Here is a 14,957-nt window from a genome sequence, read left to right as displayed (position 1 = left end):
TAAAAAACATTTATTTGCCCCAAGGACATTTTAAAAGGTATGTTTGTATTTTAGAAAATAATTGTTCTAATTGCTGGACAAACATACTTTTGTCCTAGGGATTAAAGTAATTAAAGAAGTGTTCTATGACGTTGGGAAAGACTCAGATTTTAAGAGTCAGGGACAGAATCGCATAATTTCTAAGGGAATGAAGTGTGTGTGTATTTTTTTTTCCTTTTAGGAAAGATTCATTGGTACTGCTTTTGCTATTTTTTTCTTATCAAGAGGCAATGGATAGGATATCTATTCAAAGGTGTATAACGTTACAAAGTGACAAGATGTCAAATGCACAGGCAAAGGGAAACTATCTCTTAATGTGACATTTTTTTGGAAGCCTCTAGCATCCATTAAATTGTACAAGTGAACAAAATTGATAGCTTTAAAAAAAATTAAAGCATCAGCCATGGTATGTTTAAAGTCTGCAAGTAAAACAAACCACTTTAGATCTGAATTTCCACTTCATTTTATATGTGTGTTTACTCAGGAATTGTTATGCCTTATCACTTTTATCGTTCTTTTATCACAGCTGTGTGAAAAATTACAGTTGGAGCAGTGCTCATGTTTTCACCAAAACACATTTTATTTCATGCTATGAAGCAGATTGCTAACGTTTGCTATTTTATTATTATGGCTGCACGAACTCCCTCCACTCCATTAAGGTTGTGTCAGTATTTCTATGAAAAAAAAAAATCCTCTTTATTTATGTATTTGTTTTCATTCTGTGATTGCTTTAGCTAAGCAGAGGTGAATCTCCTAAGAAGTCATACTAAGTCAAAAAATTGGATAAATGAAACGTAAGCACCAAAGGCTGACTATAAATTCCACACAACAAATATTGCATCTAAAATGAAGGTAAAGTTCAAGGAGGATTATTTCCACAGGATTTGCAAAGAGGGACCTTTAGATTGTGACTTAACCACCCACATTCTTGCAACTGAGAGCGAAATTATGATACTTCACATTTCAAGAAACCAGATGAAGTTAGAGAGTACACTCTGGGGTAAAACTTGCTGTACAGGTCTTTACCTGTAAGATTTGTCGTCACTGGAAGCATATGTAAAACTTGAGGAGATGGGGTTTCTAACTGCGTAATAAACATACTTTGGATGGGGAACTGAGTTTCTTTTCTCACCACTGCTATTGAAAATGTGTATTGTTTATTTAGGTTTCCTGGAGTAAGGACCATCAGTGCTTGGGAACTTCTTTTACCTTTTTCCAGATTTGCCATAAAAAAGGCTGGTGCTCTTTTATTTTTTCAAGTTACCCGGTTTACAACCCCAGTAGTAAGACAGCCAGGAAATGTAACCCAACAAACAAACAGTTTATAGTTTCAGATTTAAAATGAATTTGTCTTTGTCTAGTGATAATCCATTCATCCATAAATATGGACAGGCCTGGGCCAGGGGAAAATGAAAAACTGTGCCTGAGGCAATGAGAAAGGCAGTCTGCAAGTGTAAGTTACCAGGGGAAATGTTCTGATTGCTTTGCAATATTTGAACTAATATTTGAGTTCCTGTCTTACTTTGTAGCTAAGTTCCCTGGTGTTTTAGGCACAGGGATATGGATAAAAATATGGAATGGGCAAGGCTTTCCCATCACCCCAGTTCTTTAACTTCCTTTGGAATTTCTGAGAGCCGCATAAAAAATGAGAATAGGAAAATGCAGGGCACACACCTGGGGGTCAGGCCTCCTATGTCTTCTGCAGCCTGTGACCCTGAGTCAAGGAAACGGTGGGACTCTCATCTGCTATAGAGCTCCAGTGCCGGCCATCAGTTTTGATGCCTATTTAAGGTCTTGGCTGGTCCGGCATCACTCCTATGAACTTAACAGTATGGGTTACTGTACTGTTCCCCACATCAGGAAACTGAATGAAATTCAGAGCTCCCAAAGATGTCCAGCAACACTGTCCCTAAAGCCGAGGCAGTGCTTTGCAATTAGAGACTTTCAAGTTCTCTGCCACCTTTCTGGTGCATTTATTCCATCATCAATCACTTCTTGGGTGCCAGAACAAATCCAACTCTTCCGTGAGGATGTGTAGCACATGCAGAGAATTTTGAGAATCTGTGGTTACTGATAACTGTTGCGGTTTGAAGTCTAAACCAACATTTCTGAGCATTAGAGGTAACTGATCAAACAGCAGTCAGGCTGGGCCACTTGTTAAGCAGAGTCAATTGTTTTCTAAGGAAAGAGGAAATAATAGGGCCTAAGGCCATCTAGGAAGTCACTGTAGCAAATATAGATAGATAACTGAGGAAATCATCACAGAGGCATGAGATGCCTTAATTTACATAGGAGGAAGGGAAAAAAAATTCAGTTTGCATCTCCAGAACCAGTGTCTGAGACTTCTTTGCATCTACACAGAAAACACATTGCATCTGAGATTTGTGCTGCAGATTAGGGAGGGAAATTATGCACTCTGCCTCAAGGCTGCAAGCTGAACATTACAAATAGATGCATCTGGGCTGTGTTGGAAGAAGATAGAGTCAAAACTGTCCAAGGAGACAGAGAGAAACCCAGCTGCATACAAAAGCCAGAATTGGGCTGCTTTTGCTTTTGTTATAAAAATCCATTCTGTTCAAATCCCAGCTAATGAAAATGTGCATCTGTAAATAAAAAATAAATCAAGGGAATGTATTAATCCTGCAGCTGCTGTCCACTTTACTTATAAAAAATAACTCAGTTTTCTGGTCTGAATGTTCTTGCTATTTAACAATGTGATGGCAATTTGAAGGGGACAAAATATGCATTGAAATCTACTTAATGTAATAACAACCTTAGAAATAAAAGCAGCTATGCAGTAGCTGTACAGTCAGTTGCTTTTGTAACTGTGTAGATACTTGAAGTCCAAAGTCAGACCCTAGAAATCCATTACCTGGCTGTTTAAATTTCTGTTTTATTTCCCCATGCTGTTCATTAAATTGTTTCTCTAAACTAGTGCTGGCATTGTGCATGGATCAGCTGGGCAACCTTCTGTATTTTCTAATCAAAAAAAGACTAGAAAGAGCCCCTGAGCAAAAATTTCTTCCTACTTGCAGTCCATGGTGACAAAAGTTGTTGGTCTTTTAAATTGTAAGACTATGATTTTCTCTAGGAAAGGTAATATATTAGTTAGAATTATATAAAAATTAATTCATCTCTTCTATCATAACTAGAAATGAGGCAAGACTGCAAAAAAAAAGGTAAAATATTTCCATTCTGAGGAAGCAAGAGAAATATCTAGGAATGGTGCTATCAAAAGATCATCTATCCTTCATGCCTGGAAATTCTTACAGATCCTGGCATATTTCCCATTGCTACTGTTATGATAGGATGAGGGCAGGGATAAATACAATTTATTAAGAATAATTTTATCCTGGCAGAACAAAGTACACAGATAGGACGTCTGGCTAGAGCACAAAGTGACACTGAAGGAATAACTTTAAAGGTAAAGAAATTCCCATATCAACAAGATGTCAGATATAGAAATAAAGAGATTGTTGCTCTCAAATACCAGCAAAGTTAGTAAGTGAAATTGTATAGTTACCAACCTTTTTGTTTGGATTTTAGCAATTTATGTATTAGTCTTACTTTGTATTAATAATGCTGACTCTCTTAATAGGAAGGATTCTACCTTTTAACTCTTAGAGATAAATCCCAGGGGTAAATATTGACTGTATTTTCTAATTTTTCAAGAGGCATACTTATTTCTTGTGCTGTTAACCCACTTCTGGTTTTGATTGCTACTGGCCAAGATGGACCAAAGAGGAAGATTTTAAGCACAGTAAATAGTTCAAACCACGGAGCAACATTTTCATTTCCTTGTCTTTTAAAATCTTCATAATAATCAGTAAACCTCTCATTAAAATGGTTCTTATAACTGGTAATCCTCATGGCTTGTAATCTTCATGGCTTGAAGAGTTTGCTCTGGTGAAATTTTGTTAAAGTCATGGGTTTCTCTTAGGTCTCTCTTCTTAATCCCTTTATTTAAACAATTCGGATTTCCCTGGAGATCTTCATAAAGTACATTCACTTCCTTGTGCAAAATTGCTGCCTCATTCCTTGGTATGCCATTTTTTGTGGTGGCCACCGCTGAAATATTTTTCTTCTTTGTTAAGGCTGATTGAGCCCACCATGCCCATTGCTTCCTGAAACAATGAGATTGATGGCAGTCCTTTGCATTCACCTGACTGTTCCTACCATCTCTACCAATCCATTTTCATTTTTATGCTTTTCATGAGAGGCAAGCCGAAGAAATCAAACTTGCATGATTCCATTTTGAAATTCAGCTGATTTTTCTCAGTTTGAAAGATGATAACTAGACAACAGGAGGCAACTGGATGAAGTCCAGGGTTTGCTGGGCGCTGGTGGATTTTAAGGCATGTTTAGTAGTTTCTGAGGTTCTTTTCCTAGATTTTACTTGATAGTGGTAATTAAATTTTAGATTGCTACCTTGGATGATTGGTTGTCTTATTTTTCCTCATAAGAAAAAAACTATTTGGTGTATAATGGACTTGTGATTAATTGTGTTATTTTCTTTTCAAAGATCAGAAAAACGACCTCATGTAAACCTACTTTTTACCACCATGCTAAACTACTAAAGTGCTAATGTTGATGGGCATTTTGTTGCTGATTTATGTATTGAGCACTAAAGTTGTGCTGGGCTCTTTATGGATAAGCAGCATGATGCCTGTTTACCATCTGAGCATTTATCTTTCCTACAAATTAGAAGGCTCATTATAGACCCAGTTGTATACCTTGTGTATTGGGAATTTTCACAATAGGGGTGCTTTCAGCGTGCTTGAAAAACAGAGCATAGGGCAAAGTTTAGGTGCTAATGCTTTACTGATAATCCATTCCCAGGGTAGTGAGACTGACAAAGAAGGGAAGTTAGGTTAAGAAGGAAGAAAACAAACATTTGGTGGTGCATTACTGAGTTATCTGATGTTTCACAAAGAGACCCAGGCTGTCCTCCAGCCGTTTGAGAAGTCTGCTGCAGGGATGCTTAGCAGCACTTTGCCTCCTAATTGTCCACTGTTGGGGGGAATGCAAAGCAAACTGGCTCCTTCCTATCTCTAGTGTATCACTGGTCAAAGTAAACTCTACAGGGAGCTGAGGTCAAGGATTGGTTTCTTCTAGTCTCTCTCCTTTGCTGGCTATTCCTATGTCCTCACGTGGTCTTTTGGTGCATGCATGTCTGTGTTTAAATCTTCTCTTCTTGTAAGGACACCAGTCAGATTGGATTAGGGCCCATGCGTGCGTCCTCATTGTACCACAAGTACCTCTTTAAAGGCCTATTTCTGAATACATTCTGAGGTACTGGGGATACCTCAGAACTTCAACATGAATTTTTTGGGGACACAAATCAGCCCAAAGCAGGCAAGGAGGGGCAGATTTGTACATCCAGGGTCTGTGTGGAAACAGGATTACAGGCTTCTCAGCTTTCCTCGGAGGCAGCCAACCTTTGCCCCTGCACACAGACTACAGTAGTTCTTTTCAGTATAGCAGATGGTGAAGCTTTTCACTCTGTTGGCAGCCAGTACCTCCCTTGGTGCCCACTTAGCAGGAGCAACCTCTGTTATTGCCTAAGAACTGCTCAGTTTCCAAATAATTTATTCCATATCTATTTCTCCCCTTAGACAACCTTAGGGCCTGTGTAAACCTAAGAAAAGGGATGTAAGCCTTATGCAAAGGTGATGGGGGAAAAGTTCCCACCTGTATTGAGGGGGGCTAAAAAACCATCTTGGGACCCATGATAATTATTAATGACACCTCAACTACAAGTAGTCAGCATATTTTATTTATGAAAAATTATACCAGTAAGTGTATAAATACTCCTAAGCCAGACTGTCCGAGACAATTCAAAACTTTGAGAACACGTTTGATTAAAAGAAGAGGAGAGTTAATTATAGTCAAGAGGAGCATAACAGATTAGAAACAGTCAAAGACATAGAAAGCATGGATTCTTACTCTTCCATTTATCAAAAGGTCCATCTATGAGATCTTGCTTATTCCCTAAAAATATTACATTGGTGTGTTTTCATAAGAAATGGCCAGCACAGCTTGCTTCTGAGGGGCTTTGGAAGAAGAGGGATTGATCGTTGCTTCCCCCAGCCTTGAAATGCAAAGTTGGGAGCTCTGGCCAAGGCCAATACTGGGACTGCTTAGATGATATTCCTGCCAGGTGGAAGTTAATGGGTCTGGCAGCAGATATTGTGTTTGGCCTTAAGTCTGCATGGGTAGGGATTAGAGCGGACAGGTCTGGGCAGCATTGCTGCTGTGAACTGTGGGGAAATCTTAGTAGTTACCAAGATGGTGCCAAGCTACTCCCCTGGAGGAGCTGGGAAGGGAAATGAAACTGCAGGAACAGAAAGTGTTCTTCATTTCATATTCAGCAAGATTCGCCACCTTTTCACATTGCTCCCTTATGTTTTTTTGCTAGTCTAAGATGATTACTAAAATGCTCATTTTTGGATGTGATATAACTGCCTAGGAGTGAGATGCAGGCTTTTAGATTTATAGTCAGTTTTTAGATTTACTATCAACTTTTGACATTCATCTGGATGCTGTAGGACCTTTTGAGAAAGATGAAATTCTTAATGAATAAAGAGCCATGAAATTGGTTGTGAAGAAAAAGACTGCATAGCTGTGTTGAGATCTACCTGTGGGCTCACTAACTCTCTTTTTATTTGCCCATTTGCTCTCTTCTTTTTCTTCTTTCCCTTACAAATGAATAACAAACATGAACCATAAACGACATGGGAAAAAATGAAGACACTTTAAAAATAGCTCATCTTTTTGAATAGAGTACCTTGAATGTTGTGGAACTTTATAGTACTTAAAAATACTCTTAGGTGAACAGAATTTATTAATCATAATGATCCTTAGTTGATGACACGTCATCATCACTAGTCTACGTATGACACTCTCCCTTCCCTTCTCCACAACCCCAGAAAATCACTACTAATGGAAGAACTAGGTATTTATCAATAATTTACATTTACTTCTGTGTTCTCTTATTCCTGTCACATAGACTCCTGCCAACATGCATACTATCCTAAATTGTCATCTTTGGCTTTTTTTTGAAGTATTTACTCCATGTATTTATATGCCAAATAATATACTGACTAGGTTACTTTGTTTTTAACTTAATAAAAAAGTTTATGTCTTTACAACTCTATATTGTTTTCTGGGACATGTCATTTCGACTCTGTATTTTGTTATTCATTCATGTTGTTGCTTGTAGCCATATTTTTCATTCTCACTTTTGTATAGCATTATGTTATGTTATATACTACAGTTCACTTATCTGTTTGTTGGTGAGTACTTTAATGTGTTCCAGTATATAAATGGTATGAACGCTATGTCCATGTGTATTAGTGCATGTCTCTTGTGAAAACTGCTGCTGCTGCCCTGGAGCAAAATTATTGCGTTATGATTATATGCATTTTTATAAGATAATGCCAAATTGTTTTTCAAAGTTGCTGTACCACCAGAAATGTAAGGAAATCACACAGATTTCCATTGTCTGCAACATTTCTTATTTTCAGATTTCTTGATTTTTTTCCTAATCAAATGGGTTTGAAATAATATTCCATTACATTTCTGACTTGCATATTCTGAATTACTACTGTTGTTAAATATTTCTTTCAATGCTTATTCTTAATAAGTGTTTCTTCTATAAAACACCTATTTATATCTTTTGCCTATTTGTATATTTTGTGTTCTTCCTTACTAGTTTTTAGGAATTTTTAATATATTTTAATACTAATCCTTTGTGCCTTTTATGTATTTTTAATATTTTCTTCAAGTTTTAACTTGACTTCACTTTTACTAAGGTGCCTTTTTGAATAGAAGTTCTTAATATGTCAAATTTGTGAGTTTTTTTTCTTTCCTTTACAGTTTGGAGATTTCCTGTCTTATTAAGCTATCCTTCCATACCTCAAAGACAGAAAGATATTAACATATTTTCTTTTAGGTTTAAAGTTTTGCTTTAAGCATTAATGTTTTAATGCAGTAATATAAACATTAATGTTTTAATAAAATATGGAGCTGATTTTTTTATTTGGGGTGAGGTAAAGGACTCTTTTTTATATTTTTACTTGGATACCAATTTTTTATAGGTTCTTTTTTTGCCCAGTCTTTTCTTTCTCTACTGAGTGGCCAAGTCTTTTCTACTACCTACCAAAATTCCACATATAGTATGTGCCTATTTCAGAGTTATGTTATATTCCCCTGGTCAGTTTTTCTATCCTGTGCTAATATCATGTTTCCATTTTAGTAGAGCATGCTTGTAGTATAATGAGTCTGTATATATGATGGGGAAAATCTCCTTCCTTTTCTTCTGCAGTATTATTCTTGGCTCTTTGCCCCCTCCATAGAAATTTTAGAACCAATTATTTTTATTCTATAAGAGGAACTGTAGAACTGGCATTCTGATTGGAGTTGCATTGAATTTATAAATCAATTTGGGGAGAACTGACATTGTTATGAAGACTTCCTATCCATAAGCATGAGATAGAGCTCTATTTATTTAGGTCTATTTCAATGTTTTCATTAAAGTTTTATAGTGTATCATTTGTGATGCATCTGATAATTTTTTGGTGTTATTTTAAATATTGTCTTAAGAACATTTTCTAGTTCTTTGTCATAGTCCTGGGTAGGTGATTTTATGTCTTTCTCAGGGTATGACAATCAGAGGCTATACATACTCATCTGCCCCTCATAGGTGGTAATAATTTTAATTACTTGATTTATCCACACTATAATTACATTTATAGTGTGGATAAATTACAATTATTATTTCCCCACTCCTTACAACTAATAAACTGCGAGGAGATGTTCAGACTATACAAAGAGCCTTCTCTTCATCAAGTGTGGTATCAGAGTAAGTCTCAGATTTAGTTTACTCAAGGATTAATGTGCACCTATATTATCAGGCCTGTGGTAACTCTGGGTAACTGTCCATTCCTGGTCTGCTGGTCCAATCTATGTGTTCCCTATCCCGCATTTACTCAGACTTCCAGCACCTCAGGTAACAACTCTTCACCTCTGCCAGCTGCCCCCAGGTATTTTGTCCCACAGCCACGGGCAGTTCAGCTTAGACTCTAGATTCCTGACTAACCCCATTCCTGCTGTTTGTTGTTTAAGACTCAGGTCTGGATAGTCTGTTTGTTTGTGTGTTGATGGGGAAGAATATTTTGAAAGCTTTTCTAATTCCTATAGGACCAGAATGCCGTAAGCCTGAGGTCCGGTGGTAGCAGAACAGGAGAGTCTCCCGGAGCCTCTATTTAGTCTATACCTTGAAAGCTAATGACCTCTGGTACTCATAGAGTGTAACTAGTCATTTCATAAAACCACTTTTCTCAATATTAAGTTAACTCATTCCTATCTGGTATCATATTTGAAGAATTCAGCATTAAAAATAATCAAATTTAGGCTATTTAATTCCTCCATTGACAGATCTAATAAGGTAGGGAAACCAAGATCTTTCTGAAGTGTTAGAATGCCTTAAAGTTGAGGTTAACATGGGCATTCTTTGAATCCTATGAAAGCAGAAAATTGGTGTGTTAGATGACTTCTAGATCTAATCCAGAATGATACTATCCAGAACCTTTAAAAAGTTTTGAAACCCATAGGTACCATAATTTGGAAGAGGCTACAAAGTAAATTATTTTCTTTCACTATTTTTCTTTACTGTAAGGAAAATTATTATGGAGCTTGATGAAAAAAAGAAATAGAAACAGTTTCAGAAGATTTGGATTGTTTGAGCACAGTAAGATAAATGCTAGAAAAATTTCCCCTCTCTTCTATTAAGGAGACAGCCATATTACCACTTCTTTCACTTACATTGTAATAGCACAGTCTGACCTGAAAGATTTCAGGTTGAAAATCTATAGGTAGTGAACAGAAAATACCATTGGGATGATTTGAATTGCTAGGAGTTGGAATTCTACAATGTTTAGAAACACATCACCCAAGTGAATGTCTGTGTAGCTGCAGGTTGTCTTTTTGGGGACAAAAAACTAAGTCAATATTTAAAGGCCTTGATGAGTTACGTATATTTGATGATGCTTTAACTTTAAAAGCACTTTCGATTCTTGAAACTCTTACATAACTTTGTTTAAAAGAACCTAACAGAATAGCAGTAACTTTTGTGCTTTCAAACCTATTTTGATATAAAAGAATTGAGTCTGTCCCTACTTTTCCCCTCCCCAACATGGAGGCAGAAATACAAGTATTATGCCTGCTATTTTTTCCCCCCACTCTGGATTTATTGTAACAATGTTGTCAGAACCTTTCTTTGCAATTGTGTTAGTTTATCTTTGGGGAACTGTATTCCTTTCCTAGGGTGGTTGTGACTTAGTGACTTTTCTTTAAAATAACAGAGATGGATTCTCTCACAGTTCTGGAGACCAGAAATCTGAAACTGAATTGTCAGCAGGGCTGTGCTCCCTCTGAATGCTGTAGGAGAGAATTTCTCACCTCTTCCAGCTTTTGGTGGCTGTTTACCTTCCTTGCTGTTCCTTGCCTTGTGGCTGCATGAGTCCAGTCTCTGCCTCCACGATCATATCACCTCCTCCTGTTTGTGTGGCTGCTTCGCTGTGCCTGCCTCAAAATCCCTCTGCCTTTTTTTAAATAAGGATACATGTGCTTGATTAAGATCCACCTGGGTCATCTGGACTAAGCTCCTTCTCTCAAGGTTGTTAATCATATCTTCTGCAGTATAAGGTCATTTTCACAGGTTCTAGAGATTAGCATGTGGATATATATTTTTGGGGAACACAGGTTAGCCAGGTACATTCCATCCATTGGTTCCCTCCAAAAGCATGTTCATCTCATGTGCAAAATACATTCATGCATTCCAACTTCCCCAGAATTCTCATCCCATTTCAGCATCAACTCTAAATACAAAAATATTATCTCAGTGTCATTGCTCAAAGCCCCAAATCCAATCATCTAAATCATCTAAATAAGATATAGGTGAGACTCTGGGTATAATCCACCTTGGAGCAACATTCCTTTCCGTATGTAGACCTGTGGGAAAATAAGTTATCTGCTTCCAAAATACAAGGGTGGGACAGACACTGTATAGACATTTCCATTCCAAAAGGAAGACAATAAAAGGAATAAAGGGGTCACTGAGGTTGACTAACATGCTCTAAATGATGGCCCCCAACAGATAAATATATCCATATCCAAATTCTCAGATCCTGTGAATATTTTCTTATATAGTAAAATAAGGCATAAAATAAGGGACTTGAAGGAGACATCTGGACTGTCATAGTGGTCCCCAAATGTAATCATGTGTACCTTTATAAGAGAAAGGCAGAGGGGTTTTGAGACAGACACACAGAGGAGAATACACATAAAGAGAAGCAGGCAGTGTGGCCCCAAGGGTAGAGATGAAGTGATGTGGGCATAGGGCAAGGAACACCCAGAACGTCCGTAGCCACCAGAAGCTGGAGGAAGCAAAGACCAGTTCTCCCATAGAGTCCTTAGAGGTGACACAGCCCTGCTGACAATTGCATTCAGACCTCTGCCATCCAGATGTATGAGAGAATATGTTTCTATCGTTTTTAGCCCCCCAAGTTTGTGGTAATTTGTTAGAGCAGCTGCAGGAAATGAATACAGAAACGTTTGATGTATTCATAGCTCTGTTTTCTTACTTAAGATTGAATTACTTCTCCTCCATGTGAAATAGGATAATTTGGCCAATAAAATTTCAGCATGAGAGTTTAACTTCAAAACATTCATTATTAGTAGGCAACAAGGAAAAGAACAATTAAAAAGTAGGCCATGGTATCCGAGTGTTTTCTGCCATTGTCAATAAGGGGAAAGAGTATGTGTTAGTTTGTTGAAAAATTTAAGTCACATACTATTGAAGCTCCTCTAAGAGCTGTCAAATTCTGCTCTTTTGTGTGTGTGTGTGTGTGTGTGTGTGTGTGCATGCACGTGTAGGTAAAATACAGGACAGAAAAAAATTAGCTCACATATTGTATCAGACAGGGTCTTGTGAGGCACATAGTAGTTATTTTCACAGAGATAATTTAACATAAGGGCATAAGTCAGCAGGTTCTGGTGGACCTCAAAGAAAAAAGGGAACATTGAGGCAATGCAGAGACAGTTCCTGAAGAGGGCCGCTGTCACTGCTGGGCTTCAGCGAGCAAAGGGGAGAGGCTGAGGTTGTTAGAACTGAGAAGCTCAGAGGAGGGATCCTGTGCATCTGGTCTTAATATCCTTCAGGTGACAGAAGGTGGTCGGCCCTTGGAGTGTGGGAAAAATGGAAACTGGAGTCAGCTAATACCGAAGCCAACTGCTGCTTCTGGAATCACGCGGGTGCCAGCTGGCACTGCCAGAACAGCACACACAGGAGGGGATCTTCTGTCTCCTTCAGTCTCCAGCTTCCCTCTAGGACCTGGTGCTGGTGGATCTGAGAGACTCAGCTGCCAGAGGTGGGAGATGGTATCAGAGTCCTAGTCCCGGCAACACAAAGCTGAGAGTCCCAGTCCCAGCAACACAAAGCTGAGTGTAGAGGGTCGGGAATGGAGCTGAGATCCATAGCTAAATAGCCGTCTCAGACATGGACGCATTATTTATAAATGGAAACTAATGAGGTGAACTACATCATTTTGACTGTAAAACACTGAGTCTTGTTTTCTTTCACAGAATTTCATTGAATTTATCAGGAGCGAGTGAAAGGCAGGCTGCTCTGGAACGGCTGCCGCTTGCATATGGGGAGGAGAGTGGACAGTCACGTAACCACTCATGCGACTCAGTTACTGGACCATCGAGGTAGAGCAGGAACATTTCCAGAAATGAAGTGTCAGCTTTCCTGCGGCCTTCAGACTATCAGTGGGGTGAGTGTGGATGGAGGGGCACTGTGAAGTTGCAAGATATGGTGGCGACTGCATTCAGGGATGATGCTTTTACACAGAAGGAGCAGCAGCTATGATTAGTCTCAGGAACCATTTAGAATTGCTGCTAAGTGCCCCACTTAGTCATAAAAATGGTTGCAATTTGAGACAATTAGGCTCTTGGCAAGCCATTTTGCTAGAATCAGAGGGCAGTTTGATATTTTTTAGTTATGCTTCATCTTGAATGGAGACTTCTGTTAGTAAAGAAGCTTTTCTGCTGACATGTTTGGGGACAGATGTCTTCTTGCCCTCCCTCGTGGCCCTGTACCTTTGCACAGAGGTCCAGCCTGCTCTAACTCCACAGCAGATAGTCTCAGAACATTCCTTTTGTGCTAATTGGGTACCCTGATCTGTAGCATTTGCCTCTTGCTCCAACCTTCTTATTAGTGAATTCCCAGGAAAGGAAGGGAGTGGCATTGAATGGAGAGGAATGGAAGAGGAAAAGGAGGAAGACGAACTGAATCAAGACATTGTTAATATGTGTTTGCTGAGAGTGGTTTTGGTTTTCTTTCAAAGAGTTTCAGCAACTGGGACTAGAGGTACGGGTGGGGAGAGGAGAAGAGCTCAGGTGGAAAGGAGATGTGGAGGGGCAGAAGTAACAGAGACTCCATCCAAGCCTTCATCAGGGGTGGGCCACCCGACCATGCAGTGATCTACGGGCAAGGCCCTCTGAGCAGAGGGTGGAGGACTCATCTCAGATGGGTGCTCAGGGCTGCCAAGAAGCCCCTCCACCTTCCTCTGCCTATTCATTTGCTCACTACCTCTTCCTTTCTAACATTCTCCCCATGCAATTGCCCCTGGTGTGTCAATAAGAGAAATGGAGTCATCAGACTGGAACTTTGTATAATTGTATCACCAACTCCGTGCACTCACCTGCATTATTTATACCAAGTTTTTTTGCTTGGCTGTTAACCTGGAGTGTCCATGCTCCTGCCAAATTCAAGAACACCACCCCTTTATGCCCTGGATGATACCATTTCTTTTTATCTTCTCCAAACTTTGCTTTTACAGTTCTCCCTCCTTCCTTTTATATCATCATTTCATTTAATCTAATGATTCAGTTCATTGTCAGTATCATACCTTAAAAATAACACAGAACACTCCCTCCAAACACCTCACGGAGGCATTTTTATATTCTGCTTAAACGCATGTTCAGCCCTGGGATAATACTGTTTTCTGCACTTCTTATCCATGGTGTCATGACACAGGGTGTTTTGACAAGATGCAAGGTGTATTGCAAATAATGTTATTATTAATTATTGATGATTAAAATTTGTAATTGATTTACTTACACAATTCGCCAAGTAGGTAGTTTCAGAATTTTGTTTTCTTCTTAAGGTATTTATAGACATTCCAGGAGGACTAATTTGCTTTTTAAAAAGTGATGTCACTAGGTGAATATTGCAAAAACGTTTTTTTTTTTTTTTTTTTTTTTTTGTGAATCTTGTACAATGCTTGTTTAAAACAATGGAGTGACTAAGAAGGAATTAGGGCCAAATTGTGAATCCTAATCTGGGAAACAATAGCTGGAATTTAATCCAATAAACTTCTGTTATTATTATTCTTGCTCAGCTACAAATCATAGTAATTAAAAAGCAAACAAAGTAACAAGACAAAAATACATCAGAAACCAGCTAAGTTTTCTAAAACAACTATGGTAGACAATCAAAATATTCTATGAACTGAACCAGGATTTTATTTGACATGAGACCCAGGTTGAAACCAGTTTTTCGCAGTGTCACAAACTCATGGCGTTTGACATGCAAGACAAGCTCAGAACAAGTTGAGGTTCCTGGGTGACATCAACTTCATCTCTCAGCTATAAATTATATGTGGAATTCATCTGGTAAGAATTAGGGTAGCCTTTTTGTACCCCTTTTATTATTATTTCTTACTCTTAAGCTTCTCTTTCTTCTGAACTCCCCTCATATCCCTGAAGGAGAGACTGGGACGTGTAATTCTTACTGCGCAGCATTATTATTATTAATAATAGGGTTTACATCTTTAAATTTGAGGTTCAGTTTA

Source organism: Manis pentadactyla, chromosome 7 (assembly GCF_030020395.1).
Source record: "Manis pentadactyla isolate mManPen7 chromosome 7, mManPen7.hap1, whole genome shotgun sequence".
NCBI classification, from domain to species: domain Eukaryota; kingdom Metazoa; phylum Chordata; class Mammalia; order Pholidota; family Manidae; genus Manis; species Manis pentadactyla.
Note: the sequence above shows the minus strand (reverse complement) of the source record.